Below are 17,106 nucleotides of genomic sequence, written 5' to 3' on the forward strand. Positions count from 1 at the left end.
ATTCTAAGAATTTCCAAATTTGTTCTCATAAGCCCCACAGCATACATGTTAAATATTTTTGCTTCATAAACTATTACATCCTCTCTTTCTCCAAGTCTTCTCAAGGCCAAATTCTAAGATAACAATAGTTCCCTCTTCTTAACTCTCATTTAAGAGATGTAAAAAGTAGCCAGTACTGAGGCAGTGAGGAGAGGGAGTGAACTTGGCTGGGCATTTTCCTTCCGGAGGCCCACAATTCCTCTGTTTCTCCTGGAATACTCCCAAACTTAGCAGTCTGTAGAACACCCCAGCCCTGGAGGGAGTGGCGCACACTTGACGACAGAGGAGTACTGACGACAGAGCCGGACTCCCAGCAGCAAATGCTAAATCCTGGGGCCACAATGGCTCTAAGCACATATTTCTGATACTATAGATTTGTGGGTTTGGAAATATCACAGTTCTTTATAAAACCCAGGTGAGGAATAAGGGGAAGATCAACTTGGTATGTCAAACCATCCTTGGAGGAAAGACACAAGGTGAAATATACCCTCTCCACGTATGTTTGAATCTATCTCCTGATAAATTTTAGTTATTTAGTCCCCAGGAGATGGTTCAGCAGTTAAGAGCACTGACTGCTCTTCTAGAGACTCCTGTTCAATTCCCAGCACCCACACAGAGGTTCACAATTGTGTATAACTCTAGTCCTGGGGATCTGATGCCTCCTTCTGTCCCTCAAGACTACCAGACACACACTTGGTACATAGACATACATGTAGGCAAAACATCATGCCTATTTAAAAAAGGAGGGGGTGAAAAATAAAGGTATTTAGTCTAGTCTGAGGATAGTAGGTTTCTTTTTCATGTTTTTGGTTTTGTTATGGGGATGGTGTAGTCTAAGCGACCTGGACTTCATTTGTGCTTCAGCCTCTCACATGCTGGGAGTTGCAAGTGTGCCTAGCCTTGCCTCATCTTGAGTCTGCTCCTTCCCTCATTCTAGTAAAATGGAAAAGCCAGCCCCAAGTTAGCATTCAAGCTTCCGTACTTTATCTCATTGTGGCGGTTGTCCGTAGAGGTGTAACAGCTGGCTTAGTTTTGGCCTTTTTGATTAGCATTGATAAAGTATAAGTTTTAAATGCAATGGTTGGATAGCTTACCACAACTGTCTTGGTCTGCTCTTCTTTTTGGAAGAATGTTCTTTGAACTTTTCTTTTTCTAATATCCCTTTCCATGGCTGATCCACAAATCTGAAATCTCAGCATTGGTAATAGACTTGACATATCAACAACAGGATCACATCAGTGAGTTCTACATTTTCTCTATCCAAGTAAGAAGAAATCTCTATCCAAGAGGAATGACTCTTTGCGCTTTGATTTGATGAAGTTCTGGGCACTGTCCGCACTGTCCGCACATCTGAAATGGAGGCTCAGCCTCAGATCTGGCTGGCTGAAGGCAGAGGGAGATTAGATTTGGCTGTTATCTGAGCTGGCTGTCCTCGGCGTGTTCTCCTTTGGGGCCTGTAGGAGATGCTTGTGTTAGCTTGTGTTCTCTCTACAGACTGCCTCACGATTTTCTAGGGGCAGCTCAGGAATCAAAGGAGCCACTGGCCTAAAAATAACCCTTGCTTACAGCGAGGCTTTACCTGGCAGAGATCCATCTGCCACTGTAGAGCGGTCACACTGGGAAGAGAGGCAAGCACAGACAGGTGTGCAGGGGGCGGAGCCTCAATGTTCCCTTCCTTGCTCACGAAGGGAGAGGTGAATGGTTTAATGGTCGACTTTGGAAAGAATTTAAAAATAATAAGTATCTAGGTAATTATGTGGCTTTTACTGGGGTGTATTTCTAGATGATTCTAATTTGCGAGACGCTCTTTAGTTATTTCAAGTTAATCCCAGTGTAAGTCTGAGGAGCTGAAACAGTGACTTTTCTTGTTTCTTCCACGGCCTGGGAACACAGAGCAAAGCATTGTTTGAGCCTTGCAGACAAAAGGATGTTTAGACAAAGATCCACCCATGTGTTTGAGAAGGAAGATTCTGAGGAGTTTCTCCGAAGTCTCTGGATGCTGTGTTGTACAAGTTTTCTTTTGAAGTTGTGTGGGTTTCCAGACAAATTAAGCAGGGTATTAGTGGCCACGAGCTCTTACAACTGTCAGGGTAATGAAGCCTGACTAAGTGAGAGGACACAGAATTTAGGACAAGACATGTGTTGGACAATTCTGCTGTGGGTTGTCAGGCTATTTAAGTGTGGGCGGAGCAATGTGATTTGGGGATGACCCAGGGGTTCCTTTGCCTTTGGGAGGTATTTCTCATCCCCTGTGAAGTAGCACAAGGGTTATTGTTTGAGTGGGTAAGTGTTTCATCTCTATAATGACTTGCTTCAGGCAGTAAATCTAGAAAAGGCTTATTTCGGCTTTTTTTTGGTTTTGGAATGGCATGCTAGTCATATGGTGATGCTGTTTGTTGCCTTTTGTCACAAGGTTGTTTTCCATGACACTGCCATTTTCTCGTTCTCATCGGTAACACAAGAGCTTTGCAGTTTCTCCACATCGGCACCCATGTTGAAACATTAGCTTTCCTAATGGGTGTAACATGGTAGCACATTATGATTTTGATTTGTATTTTCTGTAATAATTAATGCTCAGTGTTTTTTCATGAGATTTACCCTGGTCTTTGGAATTCTCACACTTTCCTGCCGGGTTTTCGAAAGAGGGGGGAAAATGTTACTTATTTCATATTCTTGATTCATGAGGTTAAGGTGATGGTAACTAGAGTCCAATGAGAACATCCTTCTTATACCCTTCACCTCGTTGATGGAGAGTCAGAACCATTAAGGGCTGGGTAGGTGTATTAATGTCTTGTATATAATGTCTGTAATAAAACATGACCAAAAGCAATGTACAGATGAAGGTATAATATTTTGGATTGTAGTTCCAGATGGCTAAACATCCATCTTGGCAGGAGCAGGAGCAGGAGCTGAGAGATCACATCTCAGCCATAAACAGGAACCAGAGAGAAGATTTATGAGATGGAAGTGGGGCTGGCCATACCTTCGCAAGCCCCGCCCCCAGGGACATAATTACTTTTCAGCCAACCTTTCTATTCTAAAAAGTGCCGTCCCCTCCCTAAACCACCAAGTGTTTAAATACATAGGATATTTATTTCTCTTTCAAATCACCAGGTTCCAACTCCTGGCCCTCAGGCTGGTGACCATCATAATGCAAAATGTATTCAGTCCAACTTCAAAAGTCTTCTTCAAAGGTCTTGAACAGCTTCAACGCTGTTAAAAAAAATGCACAAAGCCTCTATTGAGATTCAAGGCAATCTCTTACGCTTGTACATATGGCACTGAATGTACATTACCATCCCACAAAGGAGTGTAGGTGGAGTGAGACAGTGTTCTAAGGGAAGGCCCCGAACCCAAAAGACAAACAGCAAATCCTTACATAACTCCCTGTGTCCGGTATCTGAGCCACTCAGGTGGCTCTATGCCTGTAGCCTTACTGCCTGCAACAAACATCTTTCCAGATGGTTCCACTCCTTATATGCCGTGCTCCTTGGACAATGTGTCACAGCTCTGGCATCTCCAGCCTCTTGGGGTCTCTGGAGGCTTCGCTATGACCTCTTTACACTGTGCCCTTTCACTGACTCTAGCCAGGCCCTAGCAGCTCTTTGAATCTGTGCAGAAGAATCCATGACCCCTTCACTCTTGCATCTCTCGTGTCTCTTAAGCTCGTACCACACGGGTAGCACTGCCCGCTTGGGGTGGACTTTCACCCTTCCTGAACTCTGTTAGCAGAAAATCCTCTTAGAATTTCCTTTTTTCTTTTTGTTAAGAAAATTTCATTTAGTTTAATTAGTCAAGGCAAATAGGTATACCACTTAAAAAAATTTGTTTCAGAACTATCAGCCAATCTGTACATTTGTGTTAAAATAAAAATACACTGTTCATTTTAAATCTCAATGTTTTCTAAGTTCATAGGATCTAGGATACAGTGTTTCCAGTCAAGCTGAGTGCACGTAGAAAGCAAGCACATAGTAGGCCTTCTTTTGCTGTGTAACTGTGCTGCTGTTTTCTTCTGCTCTGGACTCTTAGAAAGATCATCTCCTCCTGGTAACTCGGGGGCAACGGTAAATCAGTAAGCAGACATCGGAATTTCTTTTCTACTTCTTTTTAAACTGCTTGTACAGAAATATTGCCTCTTAAGCTATCAGCATCTTTACCTTCAGGCAGGATGGGGAGGTAAAGGTAGCGGGGGTAATGTAGAGGTCACTAAAGCCACGTGTTGCTCCTCCTTTTTAGCGCCTATGCTTGATGTGAGTGGCTTAGTTTTCTATTTAGTAGTACATACTGGTTCTTCCTTTGTAGCAGCAGCTTTACTTCCCTTCCCAACCACTGTTTTCTTGAAGGCTTTTTCTACAATCAAGTTACTGTCTACCTTTGTGACTTGAAGGGGTGGCTTTGCCTTTACTTTGTCAATTTTGGCGGTCCCAGCACTTGAGGGCGAAGGTGCGTGTTCAGTTTTCGGTTTCTTCCCATCCTTCACATGGTTTGTCTGTGAGGCACTGGCACCAGTTTCTGTGCCCCCCCCCCCCCTTAGTAGGGGTAGATGCATTTGAGGCTTTCGCAGCTTTGACAGCTGCCTCTGCAGCTCGTGCCTTTTTATTCTTGTTCAGTTCAGCTGCCAGGCTTCTCTTGAGAGTTAGTGTACTAGGAGAAATGGTTGAGTGACGACTTCTGGATCTAGACGATCTGTGCCCGCTACGAGCTCTTGAGTGCCTAGATGAATATACGCTTCTGCTTAGAGATTTGGCAGACCGTAATATCAGGTGTAGTCCATTATCATGGTGTGATGCAGTGGGGTGCAGGCAGGCCTGGTGCTGGAAAGGAGCTGAAAGTCCTACATCTTGATTGACAGGCATCAGGAACTGACCAGAGTGGCACACTGAGGGAAGTTTTTAGCAAACAAACCCTCCAGAATTTCTCATACAAGGTGGACGCTTAGGTGGGTGGGATCTTGCCCCTCCCCGGCCCCTCACCCACACCCTTCCCAGGATTCCTGTGCAGAGCTGGTCTCTTTGAATTGCTCTAACAATCAGAGCATCTTCTCCAGCATATGTTTTAGGGGCAACGATACATTTCCTATTGCTCTTTCCTCCAAATCCTATACTCTGATTTTCTTTTTTTTAAAGGCCTGAGTAGACAGAAGAATTATTCCACAGGTGGGCATTAGAGTAATGAGGAACAACCGTGCTACAGACTCAATGTAGCTTTTGCTGTCTGGAAATTTCTTGCACCAAAGCAATTAGGCCATTATGTGTTAATTGGTCTCAGGCAGGTTCTTACAACAGGGCAGAGGACATTAAAATTCTTTGCCAAATATCACAGGGACTGGCTCTAGCCCAGTGGCTAGAACAGTCTCTTAGGTCTTAATCTCTTAAGCATGACCTCCACCAACATTCCTCTAAGCACCACTGTCTTCCATGCTCCAGCTAGAACAGCCCATCAGCCTGCTTGTGGCATTCGGCACTTCTGTAGTCCAGAGTTACAAAGGTTCTCTACCTCCTTCAAAAACAAACACCACAAAAAAGGGGGTAGGTTCTTCACAACACCAGCTTCCTCTTCTATTGGCATTTATGTTGTGCCACAACCCAAAGCAACTTACAGATGCCTTTATTAGCTACAGTTCCAGAGAGATAGGAGGATCAGGGTTGGGAGGTATGGGAGTCCAGCGGCAGGAAGCTGAGGGCTCACATCACGATGGCAAACAGGAAACAGAGCTTGCCCCTAACGTCCTTCAGCAAGGCTTCTTGTCCTACAAGTTCCATAGCCCACCCCAGACAGCAAAACCAGTTGGGGAGCAGATATTAAGTCCTGTGCCTCTGAAGGATATTTCTCATCCAAAGCACTTAAATAGGTTTTCCTGAATTATTAGTAACTGGATTATGGATGAAAGGGATTTCAACTTGGGAATCAGTCCAGAAACCTGTGTCTACTTAAGGTCACCAAGTGAACTTTGAAAGGCATTTGGTAGAGTGGGGACCTACCACTGAAAGTTGTGTAAATAAAGAGGTGACGGCATTGAAGACACCAGCGTGTGAGAGTGGCAGAGTGGGGGAGAGTGTGGATTTGGGAACAATTTGGGTTAAGGCTCCATGCCTACTTTGTACACCGTATGCCTTGGGCCCCACGTCTCCTCCATGGAATTGCTAGCTGTTGATACAGGAGTGTGTAGCTGCAGGTCAGAGCTGATTGTCAGTGGTTGAGGTCAAAATTCATGAGAAGTCTGTTGGGTTTTCATGCTACCTTGAAGTAAGGAATAATTTTGCCTTTGTGTGGGGAAAATGGTGCAGACTCGGGGCTCTTAAATTGCTACAGATAACCCCAGTGCATCCTCAAATTATCTTGAAGGAAAGTGTGACCAGCATTTCCCTGCTGCCCAACCTGGCCTTTGTGATGGCAGGATTACAAAGTGACTTCAAAGCTTCAGGACTGAAGTGTGCTCAGTGGTTAGTACTGAAGGCTTAGACGCCATCCCAGATGTACACTGCCCACTTTCTTTGGTTCTGATTTGTAGACTTTCCTCTATTTTGTTCCTGCACCCTAGAGTCAGGAATCGGGAAAGATACGTAGTTGTTTAACCTAACTGAACTTACTCTTTGTGGAAGCAGGGGGAAGGGCTCTCTCTCTCTCTCTCTCTCTCTCTCTCTCTCTCTCTCTCTCTCTCTCTCTCTCTCTCTCTCTCTCTCTCTCCTTGCTCTTGCATAAACTTAGGAAACTCAAAGGATGATCTTGTTTTTTTGGCAGATAGTTTTTCTTACAAATCTACCTTTGGGGGGGATCTAACCTCCTGATTCTCTAATATAGATCAATCAGCCTTGTTACCTAATCTCTAATTGGTCTTGGGCCAGTGCTTTCTCAAGGGTGCCTTGTGTCCATTTTGTTCGTCTCTGGCTTTTTTTTAAATCCCTTTGTGTTTCTTTGAGATGAGTCTCAGGTGGCTGGCTGTGCAGTGTCAGAAACTGGAAGAACGACTCCAGCCATTCCTGGAGCAAGGGCTGAAATGTCTTTATCCTTGAGCGATATTGTGCTGTAAAAGGGATTGGATACACAGTTTCTTGTAATTTGGCCTAGCTTTTCTTTGCAGAAAAACTTTATACTGTTTTGTGACCCAGAGGAGTACTGAATGTACTGGTTTCTTATCTAAATTGGCATCAAGGACTGTAGCCAGCTTCTTTGGTATGTCATCAATACGGAGGAAGCTGGCTTCTACTGGGAAGCAAGAGTAGTAATTTTTGTTTTAGAAGACACAGTTTGACAGCCATAATTATGAGTCTCTTTATTTAAGTCCCCTGTGTGTGGTATAATCAGCGTGGCTATTCCAAACAATAGGGATTCAAGTTTGGATTTACGAAGTGTCTTAGTGGAAGGGTTACTATTGTGATGAAACACCATGACCAAAGCAACTTGGGGAGGAAAGGGTTAATTTGGCTCACAGTTCCATGTTATTCTTCATCAATGTAGGAAGTCAGGGCAGGAACTCAAACCTGGGCAAGAACCCGGAGGCAGGAGCTAATTAATGCAGAGGCCATGGAGGGGTGCTGTTTGTCTTTCTCTTCCCTGGCTTGCTCTGTCTACTTTCCTGTACAACCAAAGGACCACCATGTCAGGAATGATACCACCCACAATAGGTTGGGACCTCCCCCATCAGTCACAGATTGAGAAAATGCTCCATAGGCTTGCCTGCAGCCCAGTCTTAAGGAGGGATTTTTCTCATTTTGAGTTTCCTTCATTACAGATGACTGACTTTAGTATGTTTCAAATTCACATAAGAACTAGCTGGCAAAGAAAGGCAATATTTACGCTTAAGCCTGCAGCTTCAAGCCACAGACCATTTATTACATATATTGATATGGGACATATTTAAGGTATTTTGTCATTACTCATTTATTTATCATCTATTTATTTTTGGGGGAGACAAAAATCTTAATTTGTAACTCAGAGAGGTCTTGAACTCATGATCCCTCCTGAATGCTTGGATTGTAAGTATGCATCAACATGTCTGGCTGTTTTCCAAAATGGTTTTGCTTTGCATCCTTGCCCCTTGCTTCTGGCTTTCCTCTTAATGTAGATGGTATTCTTCATGTAGTGTTAATGTATAGACTCATGCCATTCCGCCTAATATAGTTAGAAGTACATAGCTGAAGATAAAAGCATTTTTTCTAATGGTATCATGGATTTTATTTTTCATACCTTAGTTGAGCAAGATGAGGCAGGGAGGAGGCAAGAGATTCCGGTCTTAATTTTGCTCCTGATAATTGTTGAAGCCTTGAAAGTCTTTGGGATTGCCGGCATTGACACTATGTTTAAAGCAAATTTGGGAAGTTCTGTGTTACAGACTCTGGTGTGAGTGGTTTTCAGAGACAAACAGTGGACAGAACTCTACTGGACACCGTAATTCATGCTCTGCAGGTCTGTTTCGCCCTGCAGAATTAAAGAAATGAACTCACTCTCTAGCCCAGGAAGATGACTCAACAGTAAATCAGCCTCCCTCCTGAGTGGGCCTGCTGTGAGGAGACTGCTTTCCTTCAGGAAATATTCCTGTGTTGTAGTGTCTGTTGTTGTGTGTACGCCGCCTGCCTGCAGAACTCCTTGGCACGCATTTTGGGTGTCTGAGTCACATAATCTGTTGTTGGAATTTGGAAGACACTCTTAAGGGCTGTATCTTTCTATCTTGTAAAATAGCAGGCAGCTTTCAAGATACCAAGGATTCATGTTGCAGAGAAAGAGCCAGGTATCACAGAACCTGTGATTCTGAACCAACAACTTCCAGGTCTTTTAGCTTCAGTTTCTGGGACAGACGTGTTGATAAAGAAACACAATCTACTCAGTGTGTTTTGTTTCTGCATGGATCTATCTTTAGGGTTTCAATGTTTAAATTGTCAAAGAAAATTAAACTATATAAGCAAACATAATGGGAAAGAGCCCTGTTAACTCTCCCGACCCGAGAGTGAGCCATTGTGGATGGGCACTGCGCATTTTTGTAGAATTTCCCTTTATAGTATTATACTATTAATACTAGAATATTATCATTAATACTATCATTTATTAACTTGAATATGTAAAAATTATGAACCTCTAAGTTTAAAGGGTATTAAATGTTTAAGAATTTGTTTAGTGTTTTTGTTTTTTTGTTTGTTTGTTTGTTTTTTGAGACAAGGTCTCAAGTAGTTCAAACTGGTCCTGAGTGCTGATTCTCCCGCTTCTACCTCCCAAATTCTCAGATCACAGCAAAGACTACATCTTTTAAGTGTGTATTCCCACATTGACTGTGGAGGTGAACTGAGCATCTTTCCTTCAAATCTTTGGTTCCCCGCATCTCTGGAATAATCCTATTTTAACCCAGAAGCAGTCACCCAGCACCAGTAAATGCCCAGTTAATTTGCCATCGTTTTTGCTTTGCTGTGACCTTTGTAGTTGATGTGTTACAGTATCACCAAGAAACATCTGCACATTTTTCTGCCTGCTAAACCTCAGAGAGATGTTTCATCCACAGAGAATCCAAGGAAGATTTCTTAGTTGTGGGGAGTGCTTATTCCACCCAGTTCTGTTACTCCTGGGAGTCTGTGCTGGTTTTTGAATAACTATGGTCTACAGGGAGGAATCATCCTATGAACTGAAGTTTGGGTTTCTTGTGGTTGGTCTGGTTGTAATTCTGCCTTGCTGGATGAAAAAAAGCTGTTTAAGGTGCAATCAAAAACTATATATATATATATATATATATTACAAATAAGACATCTTATGCTTAATTTTAATTTTATAGTTACTGACTTTTGACATTCATACATTTTGAAAATGTACTACTGGGGTATTTAAACTGGAAAAAACATTAGAATTGATTAACTGTAACTGATCCCAAAAGCTTTGCAATTTAAGCTTTGCTTCCCCTCCTCCCGCCTTTTGTTTGTAGCATTTATTATGTTGTATTACCTCTGCTTCAGGATAAATTCTAGAGTGTGGGACAAAGTAAAGATGATAGGTTTTGTCTTCCGAGATAGGGTCTTCCTCTGTAGCTCAGGCTAACCTAAAACTCACTATATAGCCCTGCATGTTCTTGAACCCATGGCCAGCCTTTTACTTTGGACTCCCAAGCGCTGGAATTACAAGTGTGAGCCTTTGTGCCCGGCTCAGAGATTAATATGAACAGTATATCTACTTGTTGGGAAGGATGGTTGTCTTATGAGGTCTTATGATAGAATTCATTCTATCAGTTCTGTTCCTCTAGAAAACCTCAAATAATAGAAATATTTTTAAAGAATGTTTAGTACCATGAAGTGCAGTTATTGTAAAAGGCCCGTATTAGAACAGACAACTAAAGCGCCTAGAAATGTGGTTTGAAGAGAGTGTGGTTTGGAGGTTTCGGGAAGCTCTTGAGTCAGAGCTTTGGGTTGAAAGTGCATTTTTAAACAAGCTGCAGGTGTCAGAATCAAGACTCAGTGAGTCAGCTAATTGGCTGTGCGGTGACTCAGACTTCCTGCAGGCTTTTGCTAGTTTTTCTCAGTGGTGGCATTCTTAGCATAATCACCCATGGCTTCAGTGTACCTAGCTCCATACCCCCCAAGATTTTGTGTGTTTTTAGACTGAGTTTCCCATTGTAGCCCTGGCTGTCCTGGAACTCTTAGGTTCTTAGGCTGGCTTCAAACTCACATAAATCCACCTGCCCCTACTTGCAGAGTGAAGGAATTAAAGGTGTGCCACCTTGCCCAGCACCTCAAGTCTTTTGATTGTATACCATGAATTAAGCTCTACTGGTTATACTGTGATTTTTAACAGAAGAGCTCAGTTCCCAATACCAACGTTCATTTACAGTTTTACACAAGAGTTGGTCCCAGTGTCTCAAGCCTGTAGGTACAGACAGGAGGATCACAAGCTCAAGGCCTTCCTGGACTACAAAATAAGTTCGAGATCAACCTGGAAACTAAGTGAGACTGCCTCAAAATAAATAGCTAAATATTAGAATAAAATTTAAAAATAAAGCTGGTGCTCTAGCTTACTGGTAGTGCCTGCCTGGCATGTATTAGGGTGAAGGGTTTATCTCTAGTACCTAAAACAAATAGAAAACCAAAGGCACCCCTACCCAACCCCTCTCATACACCCCAAGCCCTTTATACATGAGATTTAAATAGAGCTTGAGTGATTATGTGTCCTCTGTTTATCTGTGTGGGAAATGGTTACTTTCCTTTGGTTTTCCTGGGCTTTGTGATGGCAACTTTGGGACGTTATGCTGGGCTGTGGTTCACCAGCAGTGTTTCTGCTGGACTTTACAGCGAGGCCCCTTCTGGAGACGATGAACATGTTTCTTAAATACTTGATAACACTTCATCATTCCCACAACGTATTTTAATCAATGAAATTTAGAACCTTAAAGATAGTTAGGTATCTTTAATAATTACCTGTGTGCATACATATTTCCCATTGTAGCCCTGGTTGTCCTGGAACTCATTATGTAGACTCCATAATTGGAGCTAGGCTCCAAATCGGAGATCTGCTTGTCTCTGCAGTAGGATTTAATCCTGAGCACTAGGATTAAAGGCATGTCCCACCATGCTTGGCATTAAATACAAACCTTATCTTAAATACAAACCTTATTACATAGTTTTTGAGAGTGTGTGGGATATGGATATATTTTTGTTGACGTAGTTTTAATTTTTTAAACCATGGTGTGAATAGAGTTTCTGACATTTTTTTGTTATATTTTCAACTTAAAAATCCTTAATTTGTATTTATTCTTTTAACATACAATTCATCCTGACCGCTGTTTCTCCTCCCTCCACTTTTTAAAAATACACAATCTTGACCAGAAACAGCCCATTTGTTTGTTTGTTTATATCTATCTATCTATCTATCTATCTATCTATCTATCTATCTATCTATCTATCTGACAGAGTTTCTCTGTGTATCCCTGGCTGTCCTGGATATCTGCAGGACTGGCTGGGCTCAAACTTGGACATCTGCCTGCCTCTGCCTCCTGAGTGCCAGGGATTAAAGGTGTGTGCCCCTACACCTTTTTTTTTTTTTGTTTTACAAAGAAGTGCATTGTTTTCCTTTGGATGATGAAATTGTATCAGTCTCTGCGTTTTGATGCATTATTCATTTCAACCCAGATCTCGCTGGCATTCTTCAAGCTTTGTGTGATGTGGTAGCAAATCTTTCAGCTGTATTGCTTTTTCATTATTATTTTATTTTTAAAACAATCTCATTTTGCATACCAATCCCAGTTCCCTCTCCCTCCTGTCTTCCTACCTTCTCCCCACCCCATCCCCATCCACTTTCTCAGAGGGTGAGGCCTCCCATGGGGAGTCAACAAGGTCTGTCACATCCCTTGAGGCAGGACCATGGTCCTCTCTGCTGTATCTAGTCAGTTACAGTGTTACACAGTCAGGTCCTAAACTTGTATATTGGTTTATAGAAAGAAAAGGGAACATCATGTTTCTTCTAATTTACACTAATGTTTGAAATCTTTTCTGTACCAGCCCAGAACATGATAGATTATTTATGTAGCTTTCCCACACTATCTTCTGTGACTTCCTTCTTTAAATATTAATAGAAGTGAAGTAATCCTTTAAAATAATGTTTAATTGAACAGACATTTACTGGGCACTTGTAGTGTGCCACGCTCTCTTCTGTGTGGCACAGATTACACAGTGGTGCGTCCTGAGAGCATGTCTGGGTTTTTGTGTGCATTCTCTCCAGCCTTTGTCAGCTCGGCTCCATGCTGACCCTTTCCTGCTTGCTGCTTGTCTCCAGTAGAACGTGGTCCACACCTCAGCCAAGCTGAGTGTCAGGGTCTGTCTTCCCGACTTTGGAGCATATAAACAGAATCTGAACCCTGAGCTGCCCCCACGACTACCCCCTTTCCTGCCCCTGCCTCATGAAGCTTTTTTTCTCTAGACATCCCAGCCTCTCCTGCACTTTGGATCCTCTCCTGTGCGATTCCTCTGCCTGCACTGCCTGGCTGCCCTCCATTGGACAAAGTCCTCTATACTTTCCCCTGACTTTGGCAGTTCGGCATCCCCTCATGCCGTCTGTTCATTACTCCTGTGGCATGTGGATGTTTAACTACGAAGCAGTTTAGCTAACATATAATATAACACAATAATAATAATAATAATAAATAAGCCTCAGTTATTGCCAACAGTGATAGCCTCTCTGGAACCTAATCATCATGGCCAGCACATGGCAGATATCAAACACATGCTTTAAAGAGTGTTACTCATTGTGTTATGATACAATAGAACTCATATCTCTTTACATTTTTGACTGAATACAAATTTTGTTCTAAGATCTAAAAGCAAAACTACCATTAATTAGTCACTGAAGGGGGCTGGAGAGATGGCTCAGCAGTTAAGAACACTGGCTGGCTGCTCTTCCATAGGTCCTGAGTTCAAATGGTGGCTCACAACCATCCATAATGGGATCTGGTGCCCTCTTCTGGCCTGCAGGCATATGTGCAAGCAGAATACTGTACACATAGATATCTAGATATCTAGATAGATAGATTTTAAAAAATGGATTGAAGAGTTTACAATCTCCCAAAATGGTGTCACAAGCTGTAGACTCAGTGTGCAAACTCAATCCTATCACGGAATACCAGACACCAGCCTTAATTATGAGTGAAGGAGCAATGCTCTCTGGGTGCGGAGCCCTAGGCCTGAGGGAACACCAAGAGATGGCTGTTGGCTCCTCAGTTTCCATTTTCTCCTCCTGTGTGGTTATGCAGAATTTCCTGCCAGGTGTAGCCAGCCAGTATTGCTAGCTGTTTTCCAGTTTGCTTACTCAGCAAGCATAGCCGGCCACTGCTGTTAGGATCAGGGGTCAGAAAGCAGTTTTCGTGCCTGCTGTCACCCTGTCCCATGAAACATGGATAGTGCTACTTGGGCCAAGATCACGCATGATTAAGGTCATGCATGACGGAGGAATGAGAAAGGTGGCCCCTGGGCTCTGTTGGCTGATTGGGTAGCCTATGCAAACCTAAGCAATCCAGGAAACCTCTGCAAACTTCTGCATGACTATTTGCATCTTTTCACTATGTACTTGACAGTTTTCTGTATTTGAATCTAACTGGAATTTACACATAAAGGTCACTGGTGTTTTATGACTCTACACAGGAAAATGTCTAGACAGAAGTAAGAAATGTCTGGAACATCATACCTTCCCTGAAGTGCACAGAGATTTGTTTTATTGTGGACAAAAAGAGCATGAATTTCTTGGATTAGCATTAGAATTCTATGGATCACTTTTGAGTTCCTGAGGGTCAGTGGCTTTGAAATATTGAGCTATGTTTCAATCAATGATTGATATTTTTAGAAGCCACTTCTTGGCTGGGGTGTAGTTCAGTCATAAAGTGCTTGCCAAACATGAGTAAGTCCTGAGTTTTGTTTCTTTATGGGTTTGCATATGTATACCCACACATAACCCTCCTACACACCCCTAAAATAAAATGTTTAAGGAAAACGGGAGTGTCATTTGGTAAGGTAATTTTAAATAGAGAAAGCAGGAGTGAGTAAAGACTCAGTGTCACCGTTGAACAGAAAACTCTTCTCTATTGTAAGCGCAGAATTTAGGAAGATAAGGATGATTGTCCATCTGTTAGGGCTGCATCCCAAGACTTGTGGGACATACCTGAAGCCTGCAAGTGGTTCCTAGCTGTCTATAGATGTCACTTACTTCCTCTCCATAGGAACTTAGGGTAAAGGCTACTTTATCAGGTAGGTGGTCAGAAGAGAACAGGTGAAAACATGTACTGTGTTAAGTTACCCAACACTTACGAACTGTGCATTTCTGGGATTTTTCCATGTAGGCTTTCTCGATCAAGGCTGCCCATAAGTAACTGAAGCCGTGTAAATGAATCCACAGATGAGAAGAAGGACCGCTTTGTCTTTAAGAGAATTCTACACAAGAGCAGCTTTGAAGGTGGTTACTCTCTGTCCTTTCTCTGCTGCGTATTGTGTTTTCACAGTGTCGAAAACAGATTGTTTATTTCTGCCCACGACCATCACTGTGCCTATTATCATGTTTTCATCTCTCCTTAGAGATGAACTTTGCTTTTTGAGACTGTCTCACGATGTAGCCCAGGCTGGCCTGTTGCAAGCTTTCTGAAATGTACTCAGACTTTTCTTTTGTGGGAGCTCCAACTCCCCAAGAATGATATGGAGATTTAGTATTAGTTATGAAAGCTTGACCTTAACCTGGGAACATTTCAGTGATAGCCCACTGTTTGCTTTAATCTGCTGATGGTAACATTCGTGGGCTAGTCTGTTTTCTTCCTCAGCTGTTCATTCACTCTGTTTGCTTTTTGGAGGTAGGGTTTCTTTGTGTAACATCTGGCCTTGAACTCACAGAGATCTCACCCGTCTCTGCCTCGCCAGTGTTGGGATTTAGAGGCTTGTGCCACCACTGCCCGACCTGTTTGCTTTTTCCTAAGACTAACTACTGCTCTGTTTGCATATCCTGCAGAAATAATCTTACATTCTTCAAAGGCTGTACATGATTTCTATTCAATTTTCCAGTTTGTTACAATTTTCCATATTCCTTTGCCCTGGAGATTTCCTTGCTGGACCTTCTTGACTGTTTGTTGCCCGTGGGCTATTGTGCAGCTTGGTAGTCGCTCTGGCATTTCTTTGGGTTCCTTGTGTTTGAGGGTACGTCTACATTCATTGCCTCATTGTGGTGAATTGATTCTTCATTTCTCAGTTGTCTGAGACAACATGGAAAGTGGGGTGTGGCATTGATTTGCCTAGAAATCTCTTATATTCATACCAACCACATCTTTCTTTTTAATCTAGTGTCTATCATGTATCATTTTGAAATAGGTCTCTTTATCAAGACTAGCCTTCAACTTTTGGGCTCAAGCAATGCTTCACTCTCCCCTAGCTTAGATAGTAGGCACTGGCCATGTGGCCTGACCATGTTCCCTTCTGAACTGTGCAGACTTTGCTTCATTACCTTCAGGCTCCAAGAAGTGTCTTTTGATGATACTTGATCCCTTGTCTTTTTTGGTGTAATTTATTTAACTCAAGTTTTTTTTTTTTTTTTTTTAAAAAGCACAAAACAGTTCTTAGGGCCGGGTGATGGTGGCGCATGCCTTTAATCCCAGCACTCGGGAGGCAGAGGCAGGTGGATCTCTGTGAGTTCGAGACCAGTCTGGTCTATAAGAGCTAGTTCCAGGATAGGCTCCAAAGCCACAGAGAAACCCTGTCTCGAAAAAAGAAAAACAAACAAACAAACAAAAAAAAAAAAAAAACCCAGTGCTTAGCTTTGCCCACTCCTGTCTCGAAAAAAGAAAAAAAAAAAAAAAAAAACAGTGCTTAGCTTTGCCCACTCCAGTCTGGCAAACTCTGACAAATTACTTAACACTCTGCTTTCCTCAGTGGTGCAATCATCTTTCCTCCTCTCCCTCTGAAACAGGGTATCACTATTTAGCTCTGGCTAGCCTCAGACTTGCTGTGTAGCCCAAGCTATCTCCAAATTTGTGGCAATCTACTTGTTTCAGCCTTCCAAGTACCTGGGATTGTAGGTATGGATCACCACTCCAACAAGACCATTGTTATTTATAGATTTGTAGAGCTGTTAGTTATGGAGAATCCACAGGAGGCTCTAGAATGGCTGTTTTCCCTGCCGTTTTAAAGCATCGTAATGGCAGGTCTTCGAGTCCTTCAGATTTCTTTCTCTTAGTGTAACACTTTCCTATTGGGACACTGTATCTAATGGAACTTTACATTCTTTATTGTACTCAAGAAGTATTCTGATGTGTGAACGTGCAAGTTTGGAAAACTTTATTTACCAGTTGGCGGACGTGGGTTCTTCCCATCCTTAGTCTTCAGCTGTTGTAGATAATGCATTTGTTTTTACTGTCCTGGGGTGGGGTGGGGTGGGGTGGGGAGGGGTGGGGGCTTCTGGCCTCAGAGGAGTAGCCGTTCTGGTGGAGGAGACCCCCCCCCCCCCCCGTTATCTGATCTTTTAACCTTTCTCACCTCCTTAAAGACCTTGTCTCCAAACTCGGTCTCCAGAACAGTTGTACTTAAGGGACAGGATTGACTTCAGTGTATCATCAGTTTATTTGAAAGCGTTACG

The 17,106-nt window shown here is 42.6% G+C and overlaps 1 protein-coding gene across 5 annotated transcripts in view; it reads left to right on the forward strand.

Annotated features, from left to right (window-relative positions):
• The window catches only part of Mtus1 (microtubule associated scaffold protein 1), a 121,733-nt gene that overhangs the window by 17,553 nt on the left and 87,074 nt on the right, over positions 1-17,106 (forward strand). Inside the window, exon 2 of one of the 5 annotated variants that reach the window (XM_050147204.1) lies at positions 14,834-14,946. The exons of the other annotated variants lie outside the window; for them this stretch is intronic. The gene's annotated coding sequence lies outside the window, so the exon portion shown is untranslated. The remainder of the gene's footprint in view (positions 1-14,833; positions 14,947-17,106) is intronic. 5 annotated transcript variants of the gene reach the window in all.

Source organism: Alexandromys fortis, unplaced genomic scaffold, assembly GCF_014885135.2.
Source record: "Alexandromys fortis isolate MF-2015 unplaced genomic scaffold, M_Fortis_MF-2015_v1.1 scaffold_32, whole genome shotgun sequence".
In the NCBI taxonomy this organism is placed as follows: domain Eukaryota; kingdom Metazoa; phylum Chordata; class Mammalia; order Rodentia; family Cricetidae; genus Alexandromys; species Alexandromys fortis.